The 24,611-nt window shown below is 41.3% G+C and overlaps 1 protein-coding gene across 3 annotated transcripts in view; it reads right to left on the bottom strand.

The window, feature by feature from the left end:
- LOC149176127 (AIG2-like (avirulence induced gene) family protein) overlaps positions 1-24,611 on the bottom strand; it is a 228,767-nt gene that overhangs the window by 178,637 nt on the left and 25,519 nt on the right. The window lies entirely within an intron of this gene.

Below are 24,611 nucleotides of genomic sequence, written 5' to 3'. Positions count from 1 at the left end.
CAATGTATCTAGCGATCAAGTGAAACAGTAACATTGTTGATGATAAAGGAAGGGACCTAATAAATTGTGACCTGTGATTGAACTTGGGTTCATATGGTTGTACCATGATCTTGTAACGTGAAGACATAACAACTTGTTAAAGAGAAACAGAAAGCAGCAGAGAGAGAGCATAATAATTCAAGGTCAAAATTGACCTAAATCTCTCAAGGAGGAATAGTCTTCCTGGAAGTATGAAGACCTGGAGCTATCAGTCCAGGATAGAACTCTGTTCCAGTATTATATACAATACCATTACAGTCCATAGCTATGGTGATATATTGTAACTCCAGTAACTTGATAGTCTTGTTCACAACTTCGATTGTGAACAAGACAGATGTAAATCTTGGACAACTTATTTTTCTGAAAGGTTACCTATTATAAGCTACAGGGATCTGCCAAAAAAAAAAAATTGAAACACCCTTGATAAGTAATGCAGCTCACCTGAAGCTTTCATTCTTGAAGAGCAACTAGGAGAAGGAGTGCTTGACAGATTCCATGCCTTGACAAGCACGAGAAGCAGAAGACTCTGAGTTAGATATCTTGGTTGCATTAAGCCAAGATCTTATGAAGAATGGTTCTATAGATATGAATGCCCGAATGAGAAAGACTCCTTCTCATCATGGATTGGGAAATTTGATGTGTTGGTAGCTGCCTTCTAACAATAAAGGATAATACAACTAGGATCATGATGATTCTTCAGAACTTTCCTCTTTTACCTAAAGTTGTTGCCTCGTGCAAGGTCTCATCTCTCATATAGGAAGCTCATGATTTAAGGATTCATGATCACCTTAAGCAAGGCTTCAGAGGGAGCTATAAAATCTCCGATGACTGCTTTTTGTCCGATGATTTTTTGATGGAAGCAAGTCATGACAGTTGAGTTTGATAAACTGCATACAAGCTGCATGATTATGTCTGAATAATTCTAGCACATGGGCCAAAGGATTAATAGACGATTGCAAATAGCTCGATGTTTATATTTTGAGCAAGCTTACTTTCCCAATATTCAGAGGGAGATGTAAGTTTATCTTCCTTCAGAAAGAAGTTGGGAGTCATGGAAAGACCCTACTATGAGGGTTCCTTATTGAGCATTGAGCTCTAGGAGCTCTTGAGGACTTGAGGTACTTCTTGAAGCTATGAGCGACCATAGGGTGAGTTGTTCACCTTCCCCTATAGGTGCGCTATGTACAGGGTGAGTGGTTCACCTTCCGCTATGATTGATAACACGTGTGTAGGGTGAGTGGTTCATCTTCCCCTACTATTGATGACATATGCATAGGATGAGTGGTTCACATTCTCCTATGGCATATGAGCAGGATAAGTGGTTCACCTTCTCCTGTGGACACCCCAGTGAGAGATGCATATAGGCATCTGCTGGTTGTCACATGTGGACATGTCAGTGGGACGTGGTTCATCCTTTCCCCACATGTAGGATGCTCATTCCCTACAATTATTGGTTGACATGTTGGTGGGACATGGTTCATCCTTTCCCCACGTGTAGGATCCTTCCTATGATTGATTGTTGTGACTTGTGTTTGTAGGATGTGGTTTATCTTTTTTCTACATGTGATTGTAGCTTGTATTTGTAGGACGTGGTTCATCTTTTCCCTACTCTCAATGATTTGCATATGTAGGATGTGGTTCGTCCTTTCCCTACGTGTGATTGTGATGTGTGATTGTAGGATGTGGTTCGTCCTTTCCCTACGTGTGGTTGTGAGCAGGATGTGATACATTCTTTCCCTGCTATTGATTCAGTATCATCCTACCCATGTAGTCCGGGACACATGGGAAGTACCTCTCATCTGGCCAATGAGTTGGGAAAAGTGGTTAGGGACCATAGCACTACCGATGGACGCATCGGGTACTGCCATACTCCCTATGACTAGGATGCTTGGTGTTCTTCAACTTGATCTGGGATCAAGTTTGATTGAGGTTTTACCTCTGGACTGACGTTTGTCAGTCGAGAGTGGTAAGGTTTTGTGACTCACTCTAGAACAATTCTTCATTATTACTTCAGTGTTCAACAAAGTTGAGCATAGCAGAATGATGGCATGATGATCAGTGACATAGATGTTAGTTTTTCAAGTGGGATTCTCCCTAGTTGAGAGGGAGTGTTAAAATTGGCAACTGGGGCCAAATCCCACTTTGGACAGCTCCTTTGAGGAAGATAATTGTGGCATTGAATTCCTCCTTTTGAGAGGACCAAAATTGACCTAAAGATCACCAAATTTGGATAAGGAAACATATTTATTTATTCAAAAGAAATTTAACAAATCATGAACTTATCAAGGCAGGAATTTGAAATTTTGAAATTTAAATTTGCCTCCAAATGTCAAGGTCGGCTTCTCCTTCATATGGACAAATCATCATGTCTAATGGTATATAAGATCCATCCTCCAACCTCATATCTACATCATCAAATTAGCTCTCACATATATCTAAGATAGCCAGGTTCAAAAGAAGGACGGAAGAGTGTTTTTGGGTTCCTATTCTGTCACAAGGGCCGAGCTACTCATGAGAAATAACCGCAGGAACTGAAGGAATTTCTGGGTAGTTTGTATGGGGCTTATTATCGCATGAAGACCGGATTTTTGAACATCAAGTAAGGCCGAGATTGGGTGTAGCCTTTGTCATGTTTTACTCCAAGTAAGAAGGGCTTTTGTGCTAGTTCCATGTCTCTGTTTTGGCCGCAGGATAGAAGCTGCTACAGTAGCAGATTGAATCGTCTATTTTAGGGGTTGTAATGCCTAATGAGGTTCTTCTCTTCAAGCCACGACAATCTGAAGGAACAACACAATTAATCTAAGGCTTCTTCTTGTGATTGGTACAGGGTTGCCTCTATCCCTAGGTCTTCAAGTGGACGCCATGGGAGTGGTCCACTGTGAGAAGGATGCCTTTTTTTTAGGTTTGTTGGTATGCACTTCATTCTTAGAAGTTATTAGATCCTCTATTGGCAAGACGTCTTCATTGTACTCTCTCTCTGTGTTGAACCTTCAATATTAATAAAAGAAGAATTGAGAAAGGCTTTTCCCCATTTTGGGGTTTTTCCCTGGCTTGTGCCAATTACTGTGTTCTTTTATCTTGGCTTGTCTTTTGCATTCATGTTCTTTCATCAGTTACTACTATAAGATAATGATTGATGTGATTGCTAATGGATTAATGTAATAATGAATGAGCTCATGAAGTATCTAATCTCAACAAAGAACATGTTAACCTAAAATTAACAAATCTTGAAGAAAGAAGAGAAAGAAGGTCAGCGAGGTCACATTAGTTCATCCTCAAGCACTAGAAGAAGGAGAAAGCCAAGCAAAGGTCTGAAGAAGCCTTGGGAGGCCAAAATAAGATCACACGTGTGGCAGCAGTTGCTGCTGGGAACGCCGAAAATTTCAGACCTACAGTAGAGGACAAAATTCTAAAGCTGGGGGTCAAATTGTGCTGTTGGAAGAGATTTAACTAGGTTTGACTTGGACAAAGGAAGCACATCGTCCGGAAGGGTTAGACTTGGTCTTGGAGGGTATTGGTCTTGGTCTAGAGGTCTTGGAATTTGTCAATTGAATAATCTATAAGAAGAGGAGATTTGCGGGTTTTCCTCTCAAGTGGAGAGGTTTCGGCCCTAGCTTGCAGCCTACATTTTGTGTTCTTGTGTACTATTGTTCTTCTTGTTTTGGTAGTTGTTTGATGATATACAAACATAATAATAAATGAAGAAGCTAATAAGTAAGAAAACATAAAATGAGATCACAAGCAGTTATCAAGAAAAGAGAAATCATCCTAACTATTGCCCTATAGATTTCTCAACACTTTGGGTATATTCTAGAGATTTGTAGGGGATCTAGATCGACTAAGCCAAAAGTCATAAAACCCCAATCATGGCTAACGAACTTGTGAATAACCCTCATGATCTTACAAAGGAGAAGTTTTTGCAACTAGAAGCACAAGTTGCAGATATAAACCATAATGTGAATCTCCTCATGGCATCCCTAACCAATAAGCTCGGCTATTCGGAGAAGACAAGGTTTCCAATGCAGAGGTGCGATTAGAGGGGAGATCGAGAGATCGAGAAGAAATAGAGAGGGAGCTGAAGAAAGAATCCGAAAAAAATCAATCCAGTTCAATTTGTTGGACATTGGATAAACCAGCACTCCCCGTGTGTTTCGTGACATGTGCTTAACCGCCTCTCGTGGGTCCGTTAACTCTGGCGATGCGTCCGTTTACTAGCACTGGTGGGTTTTGGTGTAACGGCAATCGTGATTCCAAAAAGTGGTATCAGAGCCAAAGGTCTCGAGTTCGAATTACACCCGGCTCACGCTGGGGTGGAGATTGTTGAACATTGGATAAACCAGTGCTCCTTGTGTGTTTCGTGACGTGCTTAACCCCCTCTCGTGGATCTGTTAACTTTGGCAATGTCCCTGTTTACTAACACCTACGGGTTTTGGTGTAACGACAATCGTGATTCCAACACGAGTGTCGTGAACCATTCGCAGTGCATGTTTAAAACGGAAGCGAAGATCGATATTAAGTCGTATCAAGGTGAGATCGATGCTTTGAAGCTAAATCATTGGTTGCAACAATTAGAAGTTTATTTCAGTGTTCATCACATAGATGAAGAACATAAGATTTCATTTGCACAGCTAAAATTAGAGGGCCATGCCTTGACTTAGTGGGAAAGCCACACAAAGACCTTAAAGTTTGAGGGAGATCCTCTAGTGACAAAGTGGGAGGACTTTAAAACCCTCACAAAGTCACAATTTTACTCTATCAGATACGTAGAGGACCAATGCATCAAGTGGCACTATAAGCAGAAGCAGGGGTACACCACAAAATTTAGAAAGATGGTCGTAATGTTGGGTATCTCCCCAAAGAACCCAGATGTACTCCTCAAGTACCTAGGGGGTCTACACAGCCATCTGCAAAAGCAAGTGATGTTGTTCAAGCCTAGATCGGTGGACAAGGCTTGTGTACAAGCACAATATCTGGAGAATATAGGCCAAAAGAAAGGGAAATCAAGTGGATCAAAGCAAAAGGAGCAACATGATGCTTCTAAGGAGGGGAAGAAGAAGCGGAAAAGGGGAAAAGATAAAAAGACAAAAACCACAGCACACCTATGCAAAGATCCCAGCAACCACTGTAACATTGTCGATCATACAGAGGAAAAGTGTTGGAAGTTGCATTCAGAGCTTAACTTGAAGAACAAAAAGAAAGATAATAAGAAGAATGTCATGGCAACTAATTCACGCAACTAGGTTGAAAGCAGCTCAGACGTGGATGAGAAGATTGTTTTTATGTCCATACGAAATGAGGTGAATCTGAGTAGCCTTCGACAACAAGAAGAGAAAGAAATGAGCAAACTCTTCCACACAAAGATACAGTTCAAGAAGACAAAGATTGATGCTCTGTTTGACTTGGGATCACAAGAAAATATCATTGCAGCAAAGCTGGTCAACAAATTGGGACTGGAAGTTCGTGATCATCCAAACCCATATCCATTAGGATGGGTAAATAAGGATGCAGAGTTAAAGGTAACAAAACAATGAAAAAATAGATTTGCTATCAGTGTTGATTTTATTGATGAAGTAAAACTAGATGTAGCTCCCCTTGATGTATGCAAAGTGGTGTTTGGAAGTCCCTGCATGTACATGCGTGATGCAATCTTCATGTAGAGAGTCAACCAGTACTGACTCGTCAAGGATGGAAAATTGTTCACCATCAACGCACACAAAGGCAAGTCAAAATTTTTGTTGGTAAGTGCTAACCAAGCCAAGAAACTAATCAATTCTAGCAAGAAGTTTCTTTTACTATTTTTAAGAGAGAATCAATTTGTAGAAGAGTCCATAAGAGCAAAGGCATCCCTGGAGGGGTGTACTAAGAAACATATATAGCAACTAGAAGAGTTGCTACAAGCATATGGGGATGTGTTCTGGGAGCCTAAAGGGCTACCACCCAAGAGGGAAGTGGAGCACGAGATCCAGCTATTTTCAGACTCCCCATTGCCAAACATTGGGTTGTATAGGCAATCTATTATAGACGCGAGGTGAAGAAACAGTTGCAGTAGCTACTGGAACAAGGTATCATTTGACCAAGTACATCACTATGTGGATCACCCATCATCATTGTGCTAAAGAAGGATCAAACTTGGAGGATGTGTATTGATTACAGGGCACTGAACAAAATCACGCTCAAGAACATGTACCCCCTGCCCAAAATAGATTATCTGCTGGATCAGTTGCAGCAAGCGAAATACTTCACCAAGTTGGACTTAAAGTTTGGATATTTGTGATGTCCTAGGGTAATTTTTCCCTTTAGAAAATAGGGTTTCAAACAGAATTCCTCCACTTATTCAAAAATGAAATAAACAGTTTTCATTCAACAGTAACAATACTAATACATGAATATGCAGTATGATTCTTAAACCCGCAATATATAGGACTAATCATCCACCAAGTTCAGTATTGTATTCAACCATCAATAATTTTGACAAGTAGTTCAAATGTTAAACCGAATTTTAACTAAACAATATCAACTACAATTTATCCTAGCCTCCTATAATAGTGACCTGAACTATCTTGTACTGGTCCACAGACTAGAAGAGCAATTATAATAAGTTCAGTTGTTTTTGTTGAGATTAATAGCTTGGGAGGTACTCCAAACCCTAGGGTACAGGGTTGTGGAGGAATTGACACCACAAAAGGGCTTTGTGGGCTAAGTTACAAGTACCTAAGAGATGGGTTTTGCACCCAAGCTTGTGGGTGTGAAACTAAGCATGGATTTGACGGTTTGATACTTGGAGAATGTGTGGCACCCTTAGTGAAGCAAGGGGTTGCAAAGAAGACCAAGAGAGGCTTTGCCAAACAGGAGAAGAATTTTTATTTGTGTGCTAGTGGGCTAATTGGCACCAAGATCAAGTTGACCTAACTTAAGTGGTGTCTTTTGGTGGGCTAGACGTACACCCTAGCAAGCATATAAATAAAAGAAAGTGAACGCCTCATTTGGCATCACCACAAGTGTAGGAACTCGTCTAAGTGGTGAGCATTTGAAGTTCTAAGGCAACCGCAACTAAGAGAGGACAGGCCGAAGGTGAAAGGGACTGGATTTTGTGTCTTCTTGTGATTGGTACAGGTCCGAAGTTGAGCAAGAGGCTAGCCGAGAGGTTGAGGGACTAAACTATGCATGGATTGGGCTAATTCTTCTTGAGAAATAGGGCCAAGACTTTTTGTGAGCTTACAGGTGGGACCAAGCCCTATATTAGGGTTGGTATGTGGTCAATAAGGTGCTAGAACAACGTCCTAAAGAGGCCTAAGTGACAACACAGGAAGGGAAGTTTCTTAGAGAAGGACAATGAAGATTTTGCGGTAATTTTGAGGTATAGTTGAGGGTTGGTCTGGTGCCCTAACCAGGCCAAAAAACTTCAGGTCTGAATTTGCACACCGTGATCAATAGCAAAGGAAGGTGTCCTTAATCAGAGGTATGTGTTCTCCTTGTTGATGGTTCTTGCTAGGTGGTTGATAGTCCAGTTAGGACAATTTTGTTTCGCATCTTAAGAACTATTAGAAGGGTCACAATAGGTTCCAAAAGAGCCCTAAGAACAGTCACTTATAAAGGAATTTGAGGACTATTAGAAGGGAAGATTTAGAGAATCCCTATGGCTAGATCTTGAAGGAATAAGGACCAGCCAAGTGGCTTATGAACATGCCCTAGGTTGACTGTTGGAGAAGGAATTTTGACATTGATAGAGGGTAGCCTCCATACCCTATGTTTGTCTTCATATAGCAGCAGAGAACGGCAAAAGAGGGAAGAATTCCCAAAGTGTTGTATTCTTGAAGGACTAAGGAGTAGCAAGTGGGAAGTTGATGAAGACCCTATGTGTTGGACTTCTTGATGGACTAAGGAGCAGCTAGAGGGAAGATTGGAGCTGTGTTCAGTGACCTAAAGGACATAGATCATTGATAGAGGCAGATTGGTGTTGTTGTAGATTGGCAGCGGAAGGAACAATAGTTGTGTTCAAGGTACGTGGACCGAAAGGAGTTGAGGCCGGCTATATCAGCGAGTAGGTCAGTTGGTATCTTTTTTAGGGAAGATTTGTTGTCAAAGGATTGACATCAAACCCTAGTTGTATTTCTTGTATCAATGATTGTATGAGGGCCATGATCCCTAGTACATGAGCCCTATTAAAGATTGATTAATATAACAACGTTGGGTTGAAAAATTTGTAAAAAGTCGTCTATTGTGCACTAGTTGATTTATTGTTGTGTTTATTTTGTTGTGCAAAGTATCTTGTTGTGGCATTTGAGTTGGGTGTGTTAGATATTGTAAGACCCTAACCTAGATTCTCTAGTGTCGTGGAAATTCAACTACTTTCCTGATGAGGTCCCCAGCTAGAGGTGTGTCACATTTGAATCAACTTGTGATGGTCAAATGCTCATGCAGGTATACAAATGCTTCCTATAGTGATTCGTAGCCCTAGAAGGGTCGAATGATGGTTGATGTATCCAAAAAGGGCTCGATCTTGTGAAAACTATTTTAGAATGAAATCGCAACCCTAAGTTGGGCCAAAACCTCATAATATTATTCTTGTATCAGTCCAGCTTCCTGATTTTGTTCTTCGTTGGCCTAGGAGTACCAATCTGTCCACAACTATTATCTCCTTTAGTTAAGTCTATCACCAAATCGTTGCTTGATCACATGAGGACCAGATCTCATGCTTTTGCTAAACAAAAGATACCCATTTGTTGTTGAACCAGACAAAAACAGATCCACGATTTGTCCAAAAAAAAAATGACTAACTAGGGTGGAATCTTTCACCACTGAAATTAGTAAAGGGGTCTTAAAACCCTCAAAGCCACAACTCAAGAAAACAGATGTATTTGATCCAAATCGATGATGATAATTTGATTCCACCTCTCCTCTATTTATAGATTTCTTCATGGGCTTCCAAATGTGAGCGATTGTGAATGCAACCCCCAATTTTGGGTTTTTTTGCCCCAGTTGACCCAACATTTGCACAATGTTGCCCCAACATTGCGAATGATGGTTGATGTTGCCCCAGGGTTGGACAGGCTATTTCGTCCTCCCTTAGCCAATCAATTGGGAGGAGACATTTCAATACCCCCTCCCCTAAATTGCTTACCCCCAAGCAATTGCAAATTTGGATGTTGTAAAACTTGTTCTCCTTCCCATGTGACATCTTCTTTCGGTAGATTCTTCCATTTGATAGGATATTCTGAAATTACTCTACCCCTCAATTTCTTTTCTTGAACTACCATGATTGCTTCTGGAATTAGCTCCAGTTGTCCTTCATTCAAAGGGGGTAGTTCAATAGAAGTAGTGACCTATTGTCTGATAGCCTTCTTGAGGCATGATACATGGAAGATGTTATGAATTCCACTTTCTCTTCATAATTCTAACTTTTACACCACTTTGCCAACCCTTCAAAGAACTTTGTAAGGTCCATAAAATCTCAACTTCAACTTTTCTACATCATTTTTCTTGAGTGTAGATTGTCTATATGGCTGCAATCTCAAGAAAATGAGGCATTAGAGGAAATTTCAGACTAAAAGTGGCCTCCTAGGGAAAAATAATAAAATAAGAGTTATGAATTTTGGAGGGAAAAAAAAAAGAAAATTACTGTTTTTAATTATATTTTTTTAATGTATCTTCATTTTTTATCAATGTGGGTCTTCTCAAAAGTATGCATAATGGGTACTCGTTGGATGCAGAATTTAATTTTGCATCCAACGAGTGTCTACACTTGAAATTTGAGTAAACCTATAAGGAGATAAGCCAAAAATACAATTAAAAAAAGTAGTTTTTCTTCTTTTCCCTCCAAAATATTTACATGTACCTCTTTTTAAATTTAAAGGATTTTGATTGGTTTACATATTATGACATGGAAATTACGTGAAAATTTCATGGGCACTTTTAGGCTAAAATTTCCTCTAATGTCTCCTACCTCAAAGTTGTGTTTTTTTTTGTACTAGTTTGTGCACATCTTTTGTCGGTTTTGGGAATCCTACATGTTTTCTTTGAGTATCCTGAGAATGTCCTGACTTTCTTGTATCCAGTCTTTAGCTAAAGGGGGCGTGTTATCTCTAAGGGCCCTGTCAACAAAAGACAGGGTGTTATAATCGTATAGTGCTCTGAAAGGAAACTTCCCAGTGGACAAATGATCAGTGGTGTTGTAACAATGCTCATTGAGGTATAGCCATTTGGTCCATGCTTTATGCTGACCAGTCATGTAGTTACATAAGTATCCCTCAAACCACTTATTCACGATCTCTATTTGGCCATTTGTTTGCGAATGATAGTTAGTGCTCGGGGTTTATTTTGCCCCACTAGCCTAAAGAGTTCCTGCCAAAATGCACCCATAAATTTGTTATCCCAATCACTAACTATGTTTTTAGGTAGTCCATGGAGTCTGAAGACTTCATTGAAGAACAGTTCTACTACTTGTTTGGTTGAATAAGCAGTTGGAATTGCAAAGAAATGTGGAAATTTCGTCAACCTGTCAACCATTGTGTAGATGCAATCCTTGTCTTGTGCTTTGGGTAGCCCTGTAATGAAGTCCATTGAGATGCTCTCCCATTTTTGCTCCGAATTGGTAATGGTTAGAGTAATCCTACTGGACAAGTGTGCCCAACCTTATTTTGTTGACATGTTACACACTCCTTCATGTATTTAATACGTCATCTTTGAGACCTTCCCATGAAAACCACTCCCTGATATGTCAGTAAGTTTTGTAGAACCCTTGGTGTCCAGCTAATGCTATGTCATGCGTAGCCTTCAAGATTTTCTCCTTGAGTGTGGATTCTTGGACCAAATATATCAAATCTATTAGAGGTGCACTTAATTGTGAGAACCCTATGACTAACTGCCAGTAATAGCTACAAATTCCAAAAAGTCCTGGTAATTTTGTCAAATTCTTGGGCATAGGCCAATCCAATATTGCCTAAATCTTCTCTTGATGTACTTGCACTCCTTGTGCATTGAATTTATGTCCCAAATAAAGAATTGTCCTTTTGTTGAGTCCTCAGTAGTCAATACACATCCTCCACATGCCATCCTTCTTTTTCACCAAAACTACCGACGAAACAAATGGACTCGAGCTGGGCTTGATGTGTCCCATAGCTAGAAATTCTTAGATTGTCTTCTCTATCTCATCCTTCAATTTCTTTGGGTGTCGATATGGTGTGGTGATTACAGCCTTGGCCCCTTCTTCCAACTCTATGGTATGTTCAAACTGTTAATTTTCCAGTGTTCTATGCTTAGCACAATCACTTATGATAATTCTTCTTCAATTAACAATCAATTTCTCCAATATAATTTGATCTTCCAACAACAATAAGCCATTGTAGATAGAATAGTAAACCAATGCACAATAGAAGACAGCCAAGAACAATAAAGACACAAGATTTGGTCAAAGACCAAGGAAAAACCCCACAAGGGGGAAAACCCTTTCAAAATTCTTCTTCTATTAGATTATCATCAAATGTTCAACAGAGAGATACATTGTTCAAGTTCATCCAAAAGGAGTCAAAGGTCAATAGCTTTGACTATCCAAACCAACCAATTAATATCCAGTCAACGTTAATCCAACAAGTCAAATCTGATCCAAAGTCAAAGTCTGCAAATCTGGTCAAAGTCAACAACAACCACCCTAATCAGTCAATGGTCAATGGTCAACAGTCAACAGTCCTCCAAACGGTATGGTCAAAGCAACAGCAAATTCAGCCTTCTAATATCAATCAAAACAGTGAACAAAACTCCCACAAAAATCAGTCAAAGTCAACTCATTGACTTGCAGAAACCCTAGGAGCAGACCTGCAGTCAACGTGGATCAAAGTGCCTAGAAAATTTCGGTAAAGCAATCCCTAAACACAGCCTCCCAAAACAAATCCAAATATAGGTCAAATGAAGCCAAATTCTTCAAAGTCAACGTAAGTCAAATCATCCCAAAACAGAAGTCAACACTGGTCAACAAAATGCACATTCTCTCCTTCGCACATGTGAACTCAAAACCTGCAATTCCAGGCTTGTATGAACCAATCAGATCAAGAGAGAGAAGATGATGTGATGTGTGATGATGCTCCAAAGTGATGTGACATGTGATCTATTTATATGTGGTGGAGGAGAACCAATTTGTCCTTTAGGCTGACCTGTACTTTTGTGCACATGTGGGTTTCTCATCAAAAATAATATTTTTCCTTGACAAAATTAAATTCTTCCAAGGGTTAGTAGGGGCTTCTCTGGATGAGGAAGGCTTCCCAATGGAGGGAATTTCTCCCTGAACTGCCAAATTTTAACACTCCCTCTCAGCTAGGGAGGAATTCCCGACTACATCATAAATCCATATCAAGTGTCCTATCATTGTCAACGTTGTATCATGTCATGTCTCATCTTCGCTCATCTCTGCTCATTTGTTGAACACTCTTGAATCTAAAGAAGAAGAATCATCATAGGGGAGCTACAGCGACCACCTATATCCAAGGCCAATAGGAGAGATATGACTTATCATTAGAGGTAAGGATCACGCACACCCATTGCCTAACAATAGGAGAGATACAATTTACCACAAAGGGTAAGGATCACACACACCTATTGTCTGTTGATCTTCCTACCTTGACCCTCAAGAATCAAGTGGTAGAGCACCTGCATCCCATCACTTGAGAGAGATACCACTTACCATAAAAGGTAAGGATCACACAAACTCAAGTGTCCTCACCCATTGGTTAGAAGGGTAGCAATCCCTACAAGCCTAGCTTGAGGGTAGGATGCATACTGGGGCATACTCTGTCATATCCAAAAATTGATATGGAGAGATACAACTTGTGACAAATGACAAGGATCACATACACCCTATAGCGACAATAGGAGAGATACAGCTTACCGCAAGGGGTAAGGATCACACACACCTATTGTCTAGAGGTCCCTCAACCCCAAGACCTCTCTGACTCTATTCCTCTCCCTATGAGCTCAACATAGTGGAAGAGCATAGCTCAGTGTCCTCGATCAGCCATGACCCTTACACTAGAGGGCCGCATCCATCAGTCTAAGCTGCTCTCTCAAGACCAAGAACATCCCTTTCGGCAAAGCCTTGGTGAGAATATATGCTATCTACTCATCAGTCGAAACGTGATGGAGTCTTACAACTCCTCTCTGCACCATATCTCGAATATAGTGATACCTGATCTCAATATGCTTGGACTTGTTGTGGAACACAAGATTCTCTGCCAGGCAAATCCCACTCTTGTTTTCACAACATAAAATTGTCGTATTCAAAACATGCTCAAACAGCTCTCCAAAGAGCTTCCTCAACCATACTGCCTCGCAGCTAGCCATGCTAGCAACAATGTATTCTACCTCATCCATGCTTAAAGCAACAAACTTCTACTTCCTGCTCATCCAAGATATCACGACAGAACCCAAACTAAAGTTGCACCCTGATGTGCTCTTCCTGTCAATAATATTTTTGGCCCAAACAGCACCAGTGTAACCATGAAGTCTCACATCTCCGGTAGTATATCTTAGACCAAGATCAATCGTTCCATGTAAATATCTCAGCACATGCTTAGCAGTGACCCAATGTGCATGTAGAGGCTCAATCATAAATTGACTCAGAGTGTTAACTGCAAAACATATGTCCAGTCAGGTGTTCACAAGGAACATCAGTGCCCCAATAAACTGTCGATACTCGAAGGGATTTGCCAAGTCGGAACCAACAGCTTCTACACATTACTTCTTGAAGTTCATCTCTATCGGTGTGGCCATGGACTTACATTCTACTATCCCAAATCTTTCCACCAGTTTCACCACATATTTCCCTTGTGAAAGGAAAATCTCACCAAGTCTCTACCACACCTCTAAGCCCAAGAAGTAGTGCATCAATCCAAGGTCTTTCATCTCAAATTCATAAGCTAGCTCCCTCTTGCACTCGAGAATCAAAGGCTCACCACCTATCAATAATAAGTCATCAACATATAAAACCAAAATCAGGGGCATACCCTGTACAACTTTGAAGTAGAGGTTCAGGTCAGCATTGTTTCTTGTGAATCCAAGCTTCATCAGGTAGTTATCAATGTGAGCATACCAAGCCCTAGGGGTTTGATTCAATCCATAGAGTGCCTTCTTCAGCCTGCACACATGAGTCTTCTTGTCCTGTACTTCAAATCCCTATGGTTGCTCAACATATACTTCTTCTTGGAGTATGCCATGAAGAAATGTGGTCTTCACATCCATCTGGTGAAGAGTCCATCCCTAGCTAGCGGCTAGAGCAACAACAGATCTAATGGTAGTATAGCAGGCAACCAATGCAAAAATGTCATTATGATCTTCTCCCTCTTTCTGGGAGAAAGCTCTATCCACGAACCTCGCCTTATATTTCTCGATACTTCCATCCGCTCCATGCTTGATCTTGTAAAGCCATTTAGAATTCACAAATATCTCTTTGGACCTCAGAACTACTTCCCATACATCGTTCTTCATTATAGATTCATATTCCTCTGCCACAGCATCCTTCCAGACTTGCTCTTTCACTGCTTCTTCAAAGGTGGGAGGGTTGTTGAGAAACGTAACTAGTTTCAATCTTCATAATTGTTGTACTCATTTCAATATGTATCCTATGTAACAAACAAGAAAAGAAAAGAAAATTATTATTATTAAAGCATGGGTTTCTTACTGTTAAAATTGGAAACTAGGGCCAAACACCATGTGGGTCATCTTATTTATGGCAGCTGATATTTTTCTTGGATCCCTCTCATCGAGAGGTGTAGGATTGATCTAAAGATCATCCAATTCCGATAAGTATTCATGAAGTTATGAATTTATTTGTGTTATAAGACAATTCGTCAAGGTCGGCCAGCAACCCAATAACCCACACATGTGCTCAACGTTTTAGTATAAAAGGAGGTGACTTGATAGTCATTTCTACACACTTCACTCTTGATTTCTCTCCACTTGTTTTGAGTTTTGGTAGAAGAGAAATCTAGGAGGATGAAGCCCTAGGAGCAGTCAAAATGAGGTCCTACGGTGCCCTAATGGAGATCAAATCACATCCATGGAAGGGATCTCTACGCTGCCCCTAATGGAAGTCAAATCACAGCTATGGTACCTTTAATGCAGTCATTTTAACACAGCTATGGAGGAAACCTCAACAAGATATACGCTGCCCTAGCCACAGGCTATGATGCCCTAGCCGCAGGCCTACGATGCCCTAGACGCAGCCCAGTTCTTGCTGGAAGAAGGACTGAGGAATTCTGCTATAGGAGGTCGAGTTCTAGGGCCAAGAGGGCTAGCTACTAGACTGAGTAAAGAAGGAACAAAACGCTAGTTGTCTGGGCACTTTTGGAGGGACCGAAAGCCTAAACAGGAGGGATGTAAGTGGTGTAATGGACAGCGAGTAGGGAGGATTTGTTTGGGAAGAAAATCCGCAGCCCTAGAATCTTAGACGACCAAGTTTTAGGGCTGTAATAGTGGTTACAGTCAGCCCTAACTAGAGGGCCGAGATTACAGAGGAAGGTACAGAATTCAAGGACAAGGAGGACAGCAGATCGCTGATAAGCAAGGTATGGTTGTTCTATTGTTTTGATGCTTGTTGGATTGATGTAGGTTACAATGGGACAACAACAAAAACTTGCAGCAAACACATGGTAGCAATAGCATGGTGCTACAATTGGGACAGCAGCATGGTACAACAATGTTCAATGGGATAGCAGCATGTTGGGACAGCGACAATGATGGGACAGTGCAATGACATGGTAACAAATAGGACAACAATGACATTGTGCAGCAGTGGCACAATGGGACAGCAGTAACAGCAAGGTGCAGCAAGTACATGGTGGCAAGCATGGTGCTGCAAACACATTGGGACAGCTAGGCTATGATGGTTGGTGGAGCATGGTACATGGGACAGCAAGCAATCATTGTGCAACAATGAGATGCAGCATGATGGGTACGGTGAGGTACAAGATGAGGCAGCACTGGTGGGTGCAGCAAGATGATAAGGTGCAGCATGGTGCAGCATAGTGAGGTGCGGCATGATGACGAGGTGCAGCACTATGATGGGTGATGAATTCACCTGAGAGAATCAATTGAACCAGCATGTCTTCAACTGAGTTCAGCTACATCATGTATCATCTTCTTAGAGATGATCTATGCTCCTATTTAGATAATTCAAAGTGTTTGACTTCGTTGTAAATGTACTATCTCGCTCTCTCTGTGTTGAACTATTGAAGAACATATAAGAAGAATTGATCAAGGGTTTCCCCACATTGGGGTTTGTCCCTGGCTAGCACCACATCTTGTGTCCTCTTGTCTTGGCTTGTCTTTTGCAATCTATATTTATGTTCTATCTGCGATTTACTTTAATGCTAATGTGATTGCTAATCTGGAAATGATATTGAGCTAACTGTGAAAATTGAAATAAATTGCTCTAAGCATAGAACATACCTAAAATTAACATGGTATCAGAGCTGAGGTGAAGACAAAGCCCAAGCAAGAGTGAAAGAGCAATCACCGAAGACAGTTGGGAAAGGACAAAAGGCTCAATGGGCTTCTCATCCCCCTTCAAATTCACCAAGGGTGAAGTCGAAGCAGAGAATATTATCAAAATGGCACAACGGAAGCTTCTGATGGCCTACCTTAAGATCACTTCAATGGGAAGTCCGGATCTCAAGGTGGAAGGAAAGACAGATGCCTTGTTTATAATAAGTTCGGCAATTATGCAAAGGAGTGTCCGAGGTAGGGACACATCACTTGATGATGATAACAATCATTCCAGGGACATCTTCAATGATTGGAGGAATGAAAGGTAATGCAGGTCATCAAGGAAATGGCCGACTCTTCAAGAAAGCAAGGAACCCCAGGCACTTCATCGGATAGAAGGGTGCTCTCTCTAATTTGGTAGAGATGGAAACAATTGTGGGATTATACTTGGAGTCGATGCCACCTATCCCGAAAAGGGTGTAGGGAATGTTACCCCTCAATTGAATGAGGGTAACTCAATTCATTTACGAGAATCTCTTTATGTACCTAATTGCAAGAAGAACCTAGTGTCCATTTCGGCAATGGAAGTCAAAGGTTTCATGGTGGCATTCATCAATGGAAAGGTACATGTTTGAAAGTAGAATTTTCAAAGATGCTTTTACTCATGGGTTCAGGGTTGGCAATTTGTATCAAGTTGCAGGAAGTCCATTGGGGACCATGTCAGTTGACACATCTCATCTATAGCACCGGAGATCTACTTTATGGGGCCCTACCCGATGTGAGTTATATGGTGACAGGGATACCTGAATTCAAAAAGAGCATGAAGGTACATGTCTGAGATGTAACCGAAGGAAAATCTTACAAGGGGACCATTCCCCTCATATAGCAGGTCCACAGGTTTGGAACAACCCGAGGGGTTTGAGATTCATGATCGGGAATCTCATGTATGTGGGTGGAAGAATGCCCCCTATGGCTTGAAGCAAAATACCCGGGCTTAGTATGAGAGGATTGATAGCTATCTGATGAAGTTGAGATTCATAAGGAGTGAAGCTGATCCAAACCATTGCTCGAAGGTTGTGGATGATAGACCTCTCATGCCGGCACTTTCTGAGGACGACCTCTTTCTGATAGGTGCAGACCCTCTCATTTGCAAAAGTAAGAGGGAGTTCGATTCCGGATTTGGAATCGTAAACTGCAAGCCGGTGACTACCTTGATGGAGCTTAACTTTCAAAAGTTATGTGGCAGTGATGCCGGACCAGATTTGGGCAATGCCTCTAAGTTTCATAAACTCGTTCGCATTGATATTCTTGGTGAACTTTTGTCCAGATACATGTTTTGCAGTTAGCATGTTGGGCTCATATTTTGGTTGAACCTCACTAGATTGATGAAAAGAATCTTCTCATATATCTTCGGCGCACAATCTCTCATGGATTGAGATACATTGCCAGAAATATGAAGTTGCATGATTATTCGAAGGCTGACTGGGCAGGCAGTGTGGAGGATCTCAAGAGCACTTCTGAGTGTTGATTCTCTTTGGGTTCTGCTCGATATCCTGGATGAGCAGGAAGCAGAGGATGGTTGCTTTGAGCACCATTGAGACCGAATACATAGCTACGAGTATGACCTCGTGTGAAGCTTCCTGGTTGCGGAAGCTCTTTAGTGAACTGTTTGTACACATGACGGATACCACCGTGATCTTCTGTGTCAACCACGGGGGGATTCGATTGTTGAGGAATCCCATATTATATGATTGCTCCAGCATATAGATATCAGATACTACCTTATCTGGGATATGGTACATCGATGAGCAAGGAGGCTCCATCGCATTGAGACTAATGTACAAGTCGCAGACATTCTGTCGAAGCCCTGGGGAAAGGTAAAAAATTTTACTTTCCTGAACGACTTGGAGTCGTTGAGAGACCCTCTTATGAGGGTCCTGCATGATGCATGCATTGAGCTCTGGGAACTTCGAGGGGAATGGGGTACTTCTTGGAGCAACAAGCGACCATAGGGCGACTCACCCTCCCCTAATGGTGCGCTATGTACAGGGTGAATGGCTCAGCCTTCCCCTGTGATACCCCGTGGCGACTTAGGGACAGGATGAGTGGTTCTCTTGTCGAGGCATCCTACTCATGCAGTTTGGGACTCATGGGAAGTACCTCTCATCTGGCCAATGAGCAGGGAAATGCTGTTAGGGACCATAATAGTACTATCGATGGACACATCGTAGTTTCATTGATCTGGGATCAATGAAATTGATTTTGGATCAGTATGAGTGGTTTGAGACACTCTCTTGTGATATTGATCTGGGATCAATGAAACTAACTTCAGATCAGTAAGAGTGGTATGACACACTCTCTTCATATGGGACTGACTTCCAGTCAGTAGCGAATGGTATGAGACATTCTCGATCAATTCTTCTTTTTCATGGTTCAGCAGAGCAGTGCAGGGCACTGATGGCAATTATAGTACAATCTAGCAGATGGATCAGTGGATGGAGTTCTCCCTAGTTGAGAGGGAGTGTTAAAATTGGCAACTAGGGCCAAACTCCATGTGGGTCATCTTATTTATGTCGGCTGATATTTTTCTTGGATCCCTCACATCGAGAGGTGTAGGATTGATCTAAAGATCATCCGATTTCGATAAGTATTCATGGAGTTATGAATTTATTTGTGTTATAAGACAATTCGTCAAGGTCGACTAGCAACCCAATAACCCACACATGTGCTCAACGTTTTAGTATAAAAGGAGGTGACTTGATAGTCATTTCTACACTTCACTCTTGATTTCTCTCCACTTTTTTTGGGTTTTAGTGGAAGAGAAATCTAGGAGGATGAAGCCCTAGGAGAAGTCAAAAGGAGAAGGTCGTAAGCTGCCCTAATGGAGATCAGATCACAGCCATGGAAGGGATCTCTATGCTGCCCAAATGGAAGTCAAATCACAACTATGGTAGATACACTAACCTCGAAGAGACCTTACCTTTAACGCAGTCATTTTAACACACCTATGGAGGAAACCTCAACAAGATATACACTGCCCTAGCCGCAGGCTATGATGCCCTAGCCGCGGGCCTATGATGCCCTAGATGCAGGCCTACGATGCCCTAGACACAGGCCAGTTCTTGCTGGAAGAAGGATCGAGGAATTCTGCTATAGGAGGCCGAGTTCTAGAGCCAAGAGGGCCAGCTACTAGACTGAGTAAAGAAGGAACAACACGCTGGTTGTCTGGGCACTTTTGGAGGGGCCGAAAGCCTAAACAAGAGGGTTGTAAGTGGTGTAATGGACAGCGAGTAGGGAGGATTTGTTTGGGAAGAAAATCCGCAGTCTTGGAAGCTTAGATGGCCAAGTTTTAGTGTTGTAATAGTGGTTACAGTCAGCCCTAAACAGAGGGTCGAGATTACAGAGAAAGGTACATAATTCAAGGACGAGGAGGACAGCAGATTGTTGATAAGCAATGTATGATTGTTCTATTGTCTTGATGCTTGTTGGATTGCTGTAAGTTACAATGGGATAGCAACAACAACTTGCAGCAAACACATGGTAGCAATAGCATGGTGCTACAATTGGGACAGTAGCAGGGTACAACAATGTTCAATGGGACAGCAGCATGTTGGGACAACAACAATGATGGGACAGCGCAATGACATGCTAACAAATAGGACAACAATGACATTGTGCAGCAATGGCACAATGGGACAGCAGCAACAACAAGGTGCAGCAAGTACATGGTGGCAAGCATGGTGTTGCAAACACATTGGGACAGTTACGCTATGATGCTTGGTGGAGCATGGTACATGGGACAGCAAGCAATCATTGTGCAACAATGAGATGCAGCATTATGGGTACAGTGAGGTACAGGATGAGGCAGCACTGGTGGTTGCAGCAAGATGATAAGGTGCAGCACGGTGCAGCACAGTGAGGTGCAACATGATGATGAGGTGCAACACTATGATGGGTGATGAAGTCACCTGAGAGAATCAGTTGAAGCAACATGTCTTCAACTGAGTTCAGCTACATCATGTATCATCTTCTTAGAGATGATCTATGCTCTTATTTAGATAAGTCAAAGTGTTTGACTTCGGTTGTAAATGTACTATCTCTCTCTCTCTCTACTAAACTATTGAAGAACATATAAGAAGAATTGATCAAGGGTTTCCCCACATTGGGGTTTGTCCCTGGCTAGCGCCACATCTTGTGTCCTCTTGTCTTGGCTTGTCTTCTGCGATCTATGTTTATGTTCTATCTGCAATTTATTTTAATGCTAATGTGATTGCTAATCTGGAAATGATATTGAGCTAACTGTGAAAATTGAAATAAATTGCTCTAAGCATAGAACATAGCTAAAATTAACACCTACTCATTATTGACGGTATTTTAGGTAAAGGCATGTTCTTCATGCTTCTAGGGTTTGTTAGGTCTTAGGATTTATTGTCATGAGTCAAAGGAATCACCATCATGTTTATAAGACCCTTCCAGAGAATTTTTAATTGTAAAGATAATTATTTTTTAGTCTAGAAAGTCCTAGAATATCCAATAGTACAAGTCGGCCCTGGGATCCTCAAGTTAGCCTAAATGACGGAATTCGACCCCTTGAGAAGGCTATATAAAGATCAGTTCGACTTCATTTGGAGATACACTCACTCACAAGTTTGGCCATCAAGAAAGAATTCGATCTATAGCTAGGAAGGAGCAGAAAAAGAAAGCGAAGGTCTGGAAGAAGCTGGGAGGCTGAAATATCTTGTTTTTGGGCTCTATCTCTCTCACACGTGCTATATTTTAAGGTTTTTGGGTTGCAGGAAGAAGTTGAAATTGCAGGGTCAAGTTGCAGTAGGATGAAGCCCATAAACTGGTAGTTGGAAGGAAGGAAACCCTCGTTGACCTTAAGAAGAGTTGTTTTGCTCTTGGAAGGTCCCAGAAGGAGGTCAAACTAGAGTTTCTTTAGGAGTTTCAGAGTCAAAGTTGCAAGTCGAAGTTACAGGTCGAAGTTGCAGGTTGAGTAGCAGTGTTGTAGCTGGCATATCGAAGTTGCAGCGTGTAGTAGCTTGATGCAAATTGAAGGACTTGAGGAAGGGTTGATTTGGTAATGGGAGAAGGACTTGGTATAGGGATTGGGCCCTTGTATCTCATTTGAAGCAGATTCTAAGAAAAGAAGAGCTTTCGGGTTTTCCCCTTGGAGGGGTTTTGCCCTGGATGAGAGCCTATATATGTGTCCTCTTTGGTTGTTGTTGTTTCTTGGTATTGTCTGATGAAAATATATAACTAAAGAACATAAAGAAAATAACTAAGATTCACAAGCAAGTATCAAGATTAAAGAAAATAAGATATAATTGTTGCCACTTTACATTTTTCTAACAAGGCTCATCCTCTATGATGGTGCTCATAGCCACAACATAACCCTGATATCAACATGGCTTCTTACTTTCTCTAAAGGTTCCTCTAGTAGCGGCATGTCTTTCAACATCCTATAAGGTATCACAAAGCCAAAGTGGTCTCTTCCTAGCAGGAGGATCACATGGAGGAGGATCCAAGGGGTCCATGGGTTCCAAAGGTTCATCAGAAACATCAGTCTCAAGTTCAGGCATAGAAGGACCTTCTAGTAGGTCCATGCCATCATCCTTCTTCTCAACAGGAGTAGGATGAGGAATGTCCCTTGCTTTTCCAAGGGCAGCATCTTCATTGAAAGTCACATTCTTGCTAAACTCGATATTCCTTTGACCAGGCACATATTCTAAAAGCTTTAGAATTTTCACAATATCCAACAAATGTACCTTTCTTCCTTGAAGCTCCCACTTGTTCCTCTTGTCCTTCGGCACATGAAAGTATATGGGGCAGCGAAATATCCTTAAGTGTCCAACATCAGGCTTAACAACTGTGAAAACTTCTACGGGGGTCTTGACACCCAAGGCTTGATGAGGGGTCCTATTTTGAACATAGACAGCAGTGTTTGCAGCTTCACCCCATGAAAAGTTCAGCAACTTTTGATCATGCAGCATGGCTCGGGCAGCTTCCATGATGGTCTTGTTCTTTCTTTCAGCCACTCCATTTTGTTAGGTACAATAGTCTCCTTCTTGATCCTAGCTTTCTTGCAAAAGTCAATGAACTTGTTCAAAGTGAATTCTCCACCATTATCAAACCTGAAGACTTCGATTCTCTTCTCTGTTTGATTCTCTATAAGAGCCTTCAAGTCCTTGAACATATCAAATGCCTTATTCTTGTGTTTCAAGAAGAATATCCATGTCTTTTGTGAGAAATCATCCACAAAGGTTATATAGTAGAGGTAGCCACCAAGAGATTTCACCGGCATGGGTCCACATAAGTCAGAATGTATGTGTTGTAGAATGTCACTGGTCTTGCTCCTACTAGAAGCAAATGGTCTCTTCAATTTCTTTCCACTGGCACGTCCCGGACAGACCCCATCATGATTAGCTTGAAACTCAAGCATTCCAAAAATCATCCTCCTTACTTTAGACAGGGCTTCGCAGTGAAGATGAGCAAACCTTCAGTGCCATATCTCACTTTGATGATTGTTATCATGTACCAATGCTCGAATTGCTCTTCCATTGACTCTATAGAGTCCTTCAGTGCTTGATCCCAAAGTAAATGCATCCCTCATGTGAGATTCCATAAGCCAAGTGAGGACCTTTCCTCTTATGAAGGCGACTCTCATACCTTTGTCTACCAATGCAGATATAGATACAAGAATTTTCTTCAATCCTAGTATGTACATAACATCATGTATATGTACGATTTCACCATAGTCCAAATGAAATGAAACAGAACCAAAGCCCTTCACAGGATAAGTAGAGTTGTCCCTGAGAATGATCTTCAAATTAGTCTCCTTCTCAACCAGGTTTGAGAGGACTTCATGATACCTAGTGAAATGTCTAGAGGCTCCACTATCTACCGACCAACTAGCAAACAAATCTAGAGGAGAGGAACTAGAAAGTGCATAAATAAGAAAATATTCAGGTTAAGTAGCAGTTGCATTATTTCCATACCTTGAGTTTCTTGATCTCTTTTGAGGGCGGTGGCCATCTTCATGATCATCAAGAGCATCTCTTCTTCTTCTATCATTTGACCTGTAGTTGTTGTAGCCACGATTGTTGTTGTAGTTGGACCTTGGAGCTCTTCTTTTCTCTAGCCTGTCTCGGGCAAGGTGACCAAGCTTGTGTTAATTGTAGCATTCCACTCGTGACACGTCCCTTTTAATCCTTCAATTAGAGTCCCTGGATGGTGGAGCAGGCTTCCTTTCCTCTTCTTGTCTTGAGCAGCAAATGCAAAGGGTTCTCCTTCTTCATGCTTTTGAATCCTTCCTCTAGAAATCATCCTGGTCTCTTCTTGAGTGCACTTGCCAACGAGCTCATCAAATGTTGAGAACTTGTCATTGTTGCTTATAGTAGTAATAAATGTCTCCCAAATTGGAGGAAGGCCTCCAAGTGCAATGAGCACCAGCTCTCTATCAGACATAGGTTCTCCAACAGTCAGCAATTGATCCTTTAGTTGGGATATCCTCATGAAGTATGACTGCATAGTCTCTCCCTTGTTCATTTTGATGTCCTTGAGTTGATTTTTCAAGGAGAGAATGTGATTCAAATTGTTGACCTCATACATCCCAACCAACTTATCATAGACTTCCTTGGACTTCTTCAGGTTAGAAATATAAGTAAATGATCTCTCAAAGAATTAATAATTATTTTCTTGGCTTTGATCTCACCTTTCTTGTACTTGGCCTTAATAGTAGCAAAAGCATTCTCCGGAGGCTCAGGTACTTTCCTTTCACATATTCCAAGACATCATTCACATCCAAGGTCACTTCCAACCTAATTTTCCAAGCAACAAAACTTGATGAGTCATTCGGCTTCTCTCCCTCCTTGAAGTATGAGGTAGACAGCTTGACCAAGTCAAATAAGCTTTCTTCAAATCTTTCCAAAGGTGATTGCGTTTCTGTTGTCTCCTTGGGCTTGTCTTCACCTTAGCTCTGATAGCATGTTAATTTTCCATTGTTCTATGCTTATCACAATCACTTATAACAATTCTTCTTCAATTAACAATCAATTTCTCCAATATAATTTAATCTTCCAGCAACAATAAGCAATTGTAGA

The sequence above is a fragment of the Pinus tabuliformis genome, chromosome 4_1 (genome assembly GCF_031772625.1).
Source record: "Pinus tabuliformis cultivar Carrire ecotype Pingquan chromosome 4_1, CPIR1, whole genome shotgun sequence".
In the NCBI taxonomy this organism is placed as follows: Eukaryota; Viridiplantae; Streptophyta; class Pinopsida; order Pinales; family Pinaceae; genus Pinus; species Pinus tabuliformis.
The sequence above is the reverse complement of the archived record's forward strand: the minus strand, read 5'-3'. Positions and strand labels throughout refer to the sequence as shown.